The 7,336-nt window shown below is 39.6% G+C and overlaps 1 protein-coding gene across 1 annotated transcript in view; it reads left to right on the forward strand.

Moving 5' to 3' along the window:
- BPHL (biphenyl hydrolase like) overlaps nt 1-5,212 on the forward strand; it is a 67,802-nt gene extending 62,590 nt beyond the window's left edge. Inside the window, exon 7 of the mRNA XM_077492113.1 lies at nt 1,266-5,212. The gene's annotated coding sequence lies outside the window, so the exon portion shown is untranslated. The remainder of the gene's footprint in view (nt 1-1,265) is intronic.
- Nucleotides 5,213-7,336: the final 2,124 nt, after the last annotated feature.

Raw genomic sequence — 7,336 nt, forward strand, 5'->3', positions numbered from 1 at the left:
TAAAATTTAACTTTTTGGCCATCAAAGAAAACTTTATGTCTGGCGCAAACCCAACACATCACATCACCCAAAGAACACCATTCCCACGGTGAAACATGGTGGTGGCAGCATCATGCTGTGGGGATGTTTTTCAGCAGTTGGGACTGGGAAACTGGTCACAGTTGAGAGAAAGATGGATGGTGCTAAATACAGGGATATTCTTGAGCAAAACCTGTACCACTCTGTGTGTTACTTGAGGCTAGGATGGAGGTTCACCTTCCAGGAGGACAATGACCCCAAACACACTGCTAAAGCAACACTTGAGTGGTTTAAGGGGAAACATGTAAATGCGTTGGAATGGCCTAGTCAAAGCCCAGACCTCAATCCAATAAATAATCTGTGGTCAGACTTAAAGATTGCTGTTCACAAGCGCAAACCATACAATTTGAAGGAGCTGGAGCAATTTTGCAAGATGGAATGGGCAAAAATCCCAGTGGTAAGATGTGGGAAGCTCATAGAGACGTATCCAAAGTGACTTGGAGCTGTGATAGCCGCAAAAGGTGGCTCTACAAAGTATTGACTTTAGGGGGGTGAATAGTTATGCACATTGACTTCTTCTGTTATTTTGTCCTATTTGTTGTTTCCTTCACAATAAAAAAATAATCTTCAAAGTTGTGGGCATGTTAAATGATGCAAATCCTCAAACAATCTATTTTAATTTCAGGTTGTGAGGCAACAAAACACGAAAAATGCCAAAAAATGCCAAGGGGGTGAATACTTTTGCAAGGCACTGTATTTGTTTTTGATATAAAGCTAGCATGCACAAAAAATAAAAAATGGACAATCATTTGTACGATATTCTCATTGTGCATACCAGGCTTTAGCTGATTTTTTTGGTGAGTAAGATTCCAAATGACTGGTATATGGGTAATTGAATTTACTGTTAATTGAAGATTCACTGGGTGCTTTCTGGGATTAGTGATTGTATCTGAATGTCGTTTTTGACAGTTTTTCAAGTTTTTGTTTACATGATACTGTAGAGGGCCTTTATGTTGTTGTTTTTTTCTGAACACATATTTTTGAACATAAGGCCCCTACACATGGGACGGGCTCCATTGGAGTCCGCCTGCTCAGCAGGGAATCTGTCCGTTGATACTAGCCTAAATACTATTAAAAAATAACATGTAAATTGGAAGTTTTGTACTGTATATTGCTAAACTCGGATGATATCCAATCTAATAAAAGTTAAGTATTACTAAAAAATATATTTTTTATATATATTTCAGATTACATCTGATGCCAAACGGCAAACACAATCTTCACCTGAGATATGCTGAAGAGTTTAACAGTTTCCTTGAACAATTCCTGCTCTCATCATGATATTTTCAGAAGGACGGGTCTTCGATGACCAGCGATTGCCTATCTTTATAATGGAAAATAATGATCCACAAATAGACTGAATTTAAGACAAGGAAAAAATCAACTTTTTTTTTTTTTTTAGCAGTCCTCACAAAATCTTTGCCTCCATAGTAGCTTTTAATTGGTAAAATATGCTTTTTCTTTTATAAGACTTTAAGGAAAACCTGTGGTTTGCTTTAACCCCCCTCCCGCCCAGCCTATTGTAATATGATGGCCAAGCAAGAGCCCTGTTATCCTGGGAGGACATCATATGACATCCTCCCAGGATCGCGCGTCACCCATGCCCCACAATCTGTCACTGTGTCCACTTGAAACAGCCAATGACAGATTACTGTACCAGCCTGCTGCCAGTACCATATGATCTCTGTCCCGAATCACAGCAGATCACATGACAACTGTACACAATTAAAGGCTTTGATTCATGCCTTTCAGTGTGTACTATTGCAATGAGCTCTGTGATTGGTCTCAGTGATCATATGGCACAGAAAGGGCCAATTACAGCCCATCTGTACCATGTGATTAGCTTTGGCCAATCACAGCTAATCACAATAGTAAACACTAAATAGTTTCTATTTAGAAAAAATGGTTGCTTATAACTCTAAAATTGTACAGTTATAAGCAATTAAAAAAAAAATCCAGATCCCCTCCCCAGAGTAGTACACTGCATGGCTCTAGTCACTGTGTGTATATAAAAAAAAAAAGTGCAAAAAAGAAAAAAAAAAGTTTTTTTCAAATATTATAAAAAGTTAAAATATATTACTATCTTCAGTAGTATATACTTATACACACTCATAAAAACATATGTTTATGCACCATTAGGGTAACCTTTTCTTTTGGGTTAGATCCTCTTTCTCTTGTTCTCTTTTCCTTCCTTTCGGTTATTTTTTTTGCGTTCTACTTTTTGCTTATTTATTCTCCCACTTATAGATTTTTTGGGCTTTTTTACACTTCTTTTTTTGATTTATATACTTGGCCATCACTTTCATACACTGATACTCTTACACTCCTTGGCACCTTTTTCATTTTGTTATCACCCCTTGTGGAGCCACACTGGGTCCATCCATTTAAAATTATTATTATTATTTAGAACATGTCATTGTTATAGCTATACACACACTTTAAATATTTTGTTCCCAGATATCCTTGCTTCACGTAGCACACCTCAATTCTTTGCCACATGGAGATTCTATTTATACTGTTCACGCCCCTATACCATCAGATGCTGCATCCTTTTTTTATGCCGCCTCAGCTCCCGTGGTGGTGTTTGTATTCTTGGCGGACCCTTTGCCGGCCACTCTGCGCTGCGGTTGCTGTCCGGTTTGGTGAGTGTTGTTGGTCAACTATTTATACTTACAAAATTGTTTTGAGAATTTCTATCTAGAATTTAGCTTTTTACATCTCTTTATGTATATTCCATATGGAATTTCTGCCGCATCTGCTCCTGACGATTGGGAATACCCATGAAACACGTAGAGCTTTACTTGATGCCGCAGTTAAATCTCATAAGAATTGATACTTATCCATTCACCACCACTAGACTCTATGATGTTTTTATATAATTCGACAGATGTACATATACCATGGTGGCGCATATGCCAGCGGTGGTCATGGTGCTGCTGGCACGTGCATGCCCCCTTGTATTAATCTACATATTTAATACTCCGATCATGTGTTCTATGTACATTTTTTTATTTACTATGCTCAGTCTTTGTGCACGCTTCATGTGTATATATACGATATCAACAATGGTTTAATGTCTTGAGATTACTCAACAAATAAAATATGTTATATTGTAACTTACCTCCACTATTCAATTGCTTCATCCAAAGTCCCAATTTCCCTTTCTTTCTTATCTAGTATAAAGTGGGACCTAGGACTTCAACTAGACGCCAAAGACTGGACAGACATATGGGAACCCACTAAATCGGCCTCTCAAAATATTGTAGCATTGGAGACTAACTATAAAGTCCTCATGTGCTGGTACCTTGTCCCTGCCCGAATTTCCAGTATCCCTGACCTCATATTCCCCTCTCTGCTTTCATGGCTGCACAGAAGCAGGCACCCACCTCCACATTTGGTGGACCTGTCCACTGGTTAAAACCTTCTGGACTGACATTTTCCTTATCCTTTCCATATTGTTTAACAGCTCACTGGACCCAAATCCAGTTACAGCCTTACTCAATAAAAAAAAACCAAGATGTGACCTGCCTCCATTTTAAACTCCTCCTGCAGGTTACCACTGCAGCTAAAAAAAAAAACAATTGCCAAGGCATGGAAAACCCCTCATCTCAACATTGCAGAGACCAAAAACAGAATTACCAGAGCCATGATTAATGCCAAAATAGAAGCAGTCATATTGGACAAAACTCTCAAATACGAATGCCTATGGTGGCCGTGGATTGACCACTTCATCCCCTCAGATTTTGATGAAACACTAATATCCCCTTGAACCTTATGAAAATTTGATGCCAGAGTCACTGAAACATATGTTCAATTCCACCATAACACACATCCTATATCTTTTCCTTCCTATACCCTCTCTTCCCCCCTGTCAGATTCAATACGCACTAGCTCCCCAGACTTAAATGAGTTCACTCTAATTATGAGGACATGTCCTGATCCCATCTAAACTAGATGTTTCAGGACTACGACAGATTAGATGACTATAATATACCCTCACCTTTTTCCTCTATCATATGGTTTATCGTCTTTCCTCTTATTTTAATCCCTATATCGCTAGATGCCTCTTGTACACCGGGCTTCACGTTACCCCCCACTACTGTCACCTCTCCGAGGGCTCTCTTCACCTGAATATTAGTGTACCCGTATGGCATTTCTTAACCTCCTAATATCAAAATACAGTGCCATAGTTATATGTTTGTATGTTTTACCTTAATTAACCATTGTCCAGATATGTAGGCTGGGACCCAGTCAGTTAAACGTTGCATGTTTGAGACTTCCCTGAGAGTTACAACGTATGTCTCTATGTTTTATGAATGTTTTCTTCCCTTTTGTCAATTAAATTATTTGAACAAGAAGCGTGGGGGTTCCCTCGATCCCCATGCTGTTTTTTTGACAAATACCACATATGATACCGCCAGCAAATCCCTGGTGGTAAATATTGCTTGCTTTTTTATTCTCTGGTCCATTTGTGAATTGGATCTAAGAGCTTTTTATGCAATATTTACCGGCGCATTTTTTTTGCCCCCCGTAAATACAGCATAATCATTTTTTTTTTTTATGAATTGGTCTTTATTTACTGCATGCGATAATATATGCAAATAAGTAATATGATACCCTTATCTCATGCAGTAAACATTCGTGAATTGACTCCTTTGCTTCAGAAGAGTATTCGTTTCTTGAGGCAAACTTGCAAGAAGGCAGCTAACCAACAAGCCTTTAAAAAGTTGCTCAGAGAAAAAGCAAAAAAAAAATTCTATTTGATAATGGTTATTAGGTTGCTTTCACACTAATCCACAGGTACAGAGCATTACACCTTTCACCTTTACTACACCTGGCTTTCTTGCGGGCTAGCTGTACTGAGCCATAGACTTCTATTATATCCTGAATGCATGAGTTTTGGTGTGCTTTCAAAAAGTGCATCACACCTGCAAGCTATAATCAAAGTCTATGGCAAAGCGCAGCTAACCCGCACAGCAGCCTTAAGCTCCTTTCACACAATTTTCCCATTTTCTTTGTTTTGTGATTGTGATTAGTAGGTTAAAATCCAGCAGGGATTCGTCCCACTGAAAATTATGATCTGATTGCTATTTAAAATCTTCATTGTGCTATTCAAAATAAAAATAAAAAATTCTGAACCATTTCATTTCATGGTGGCCTGTGACTGGTTACCAAATCACGTAAGTGGCCCTTGCTCTTCAAAATGATGAGCGCCCCTGCATTTTAGAATACCTTGACAGATTCTATAATTTCAGAAAATCTGAATTTTTGTTTGTACAGTTTCAGGGCTCTTCTAAGCCCCTGTACACATGGTTGGAGATTTCGATAACCAAATCCGTCGGATTTTGTCCGTCGGATCTTGTCCGAAACTGTTGCATACACACGGTCGGACTAAGTTGGCGAAAAATCCGATCATTCAGAACGTGATGACGTAATTTCGTTACGAAGGGACTATGTTCAGGCTAGTAGCCAATAGCTTTGATGTAGGAATTTGATCTGAGCATGCGTGGCACTTGGTCCGATCAAAATTCTCTACACATGATCGGAGTATGTCCGATCGAACCAGTTGGTTGGAAAATATTTCCAACAAGTTGGAAAATTGGGTCCGACGGATATTCCGACGGAATCAGTCCGATGCATACCACACACAGTCGGATTATCCAACAACACGGTCCGATAGGACACATTCCGATGGATTCTCCGACCGTGTGTACAAGGGGTAAGAGTGCCACGTCTTCAAAAAGCACTATTGCCAGATGGGTTTGGCAGACGACACACCAGGCTTATCAGCTAGATGGTAAGCAACCTCCGTGATCGTGGAGGACATTTCACATGGTCAGTTTCTGCAACTTGGGCAGAAATAGCATGTTTTTCATTGGAGAAAATGTGTCAGGCAGCAGTCTGTCTAGCTGGCACATCTTTATAAAACACTACAGGCTGGATCTTTTGGTGAATCAAGGCTTGTTCTTCAGGAGAAAAGTTCTGCCAGCTTTGGTCCGGCAGGAAAGGATTTCTCATCATAACTTGGTTGTCTGCTGTAAAGGAGGAGGGGGAAATTCAAGATTACTCTTATCAGCAATTTGGTTTTCAGGACTCCTTTAGGGCGGTATTCAAGATGTAAGGGTGGGAGTATCTTTTCTGTTTTTCCTGTTCCATTCAGGTTGGAGTAGCATTCTTTTGGTTGGCTGTCATGGAGGAGTTGTAGAACTCAAATTAGTGTTGAGTAATCCTGAATTTTCTCTCTGCAGTTTTAAGGTATTAAATCTTCAGATTAACTTTAACATTAGGACAGAAAGCTGCACAGCAGGTATTGTGATATTTTTAAATTGCTTCAAACTGGAGTTAAAAGACAGTTAGAATCTCGGTTCCTGCTGATTCAAACCATGTATGGGCAGGCTGAATGTACCCAAGTTAATTGATCAATATATACTTGGGTACAACCAGTCTGCCGGATTTTACATGTGATGATTGATAGCAATAATCACTGTGTTCTCCCAGTGGGGATAACTTTCCCTGTAGTTGCAGGAAAGAAAATCACTCCGTCTATGGCCGGCTTTAAACTGCACTTTTACAACCCTTTTTATCGATTCCCAGTTTATATGGCTGCCAGTGTAAGAATGGATCCTTTTTTGTATTATATTAATCAAGAGTGTGTACCACCTTTAGGCTAAGTTAACACTGGCATTAAAAGTAAGCGTTTGAGAGGTGTTAAAAAAGCCCCTCAAACGCCTATGCAAATGATACAATGGACAGCACGCAGTGCTGTTCACATTAACAGAACATGAAGCGTTGGCGTCACATCACTTCAAAATTGAAGGCTCATGTTGAGTCAGGAGGCATCTGTAGCCTTTCAAAGCCTCCCATTCAAGTCTCTGGTAATGCTTTGCAAATGCTCTGGCAGGCAGTTGCAGTGTGGTTTTGGGGCGTTAAGATTAGTTTATTTCCTGTAATGGAATAGGCGTTTGTGGAGAGGTTTTAACCCACCTTAACGCTCGTCAAATGCTTTAAAACGGCCCATAGGGTATTTTTGAGAGCGTTTTTAACTTGTCATTAACGCTTGTAAAACACCAGTCTAACGAGCATACTAAAGCTCATTAACGCAAATCTAACGCCCATACTGACGCTGTAGGTGTGCTTGTTCAGCGTTAGAAATTTAGTCAAGTGGGTACAGGCCCTTATAGTGTGACCCACAATTTCACCATAGACATTTGTTAAATTCCCTTGTGGCATGTGTGCAAGCTTCTGAAATATGACTGCT

The sequence above is a fragment of the Lithobates pipiens genome, unplaced genomic scaffold, assembly GCF_037356315.1.
Source record: "Lithobates pipiens isolate NorthernLeopardFrog02 unplaced genomic scaffold, aLitPip1_a1.2 Scaffold_19, whole genome shotgun sequence".
NCBI lineage: Eukaryota > Metazoa > Chordata > Amphibia > Anura > Ranidae > Lithobates > Lithobates pipiens.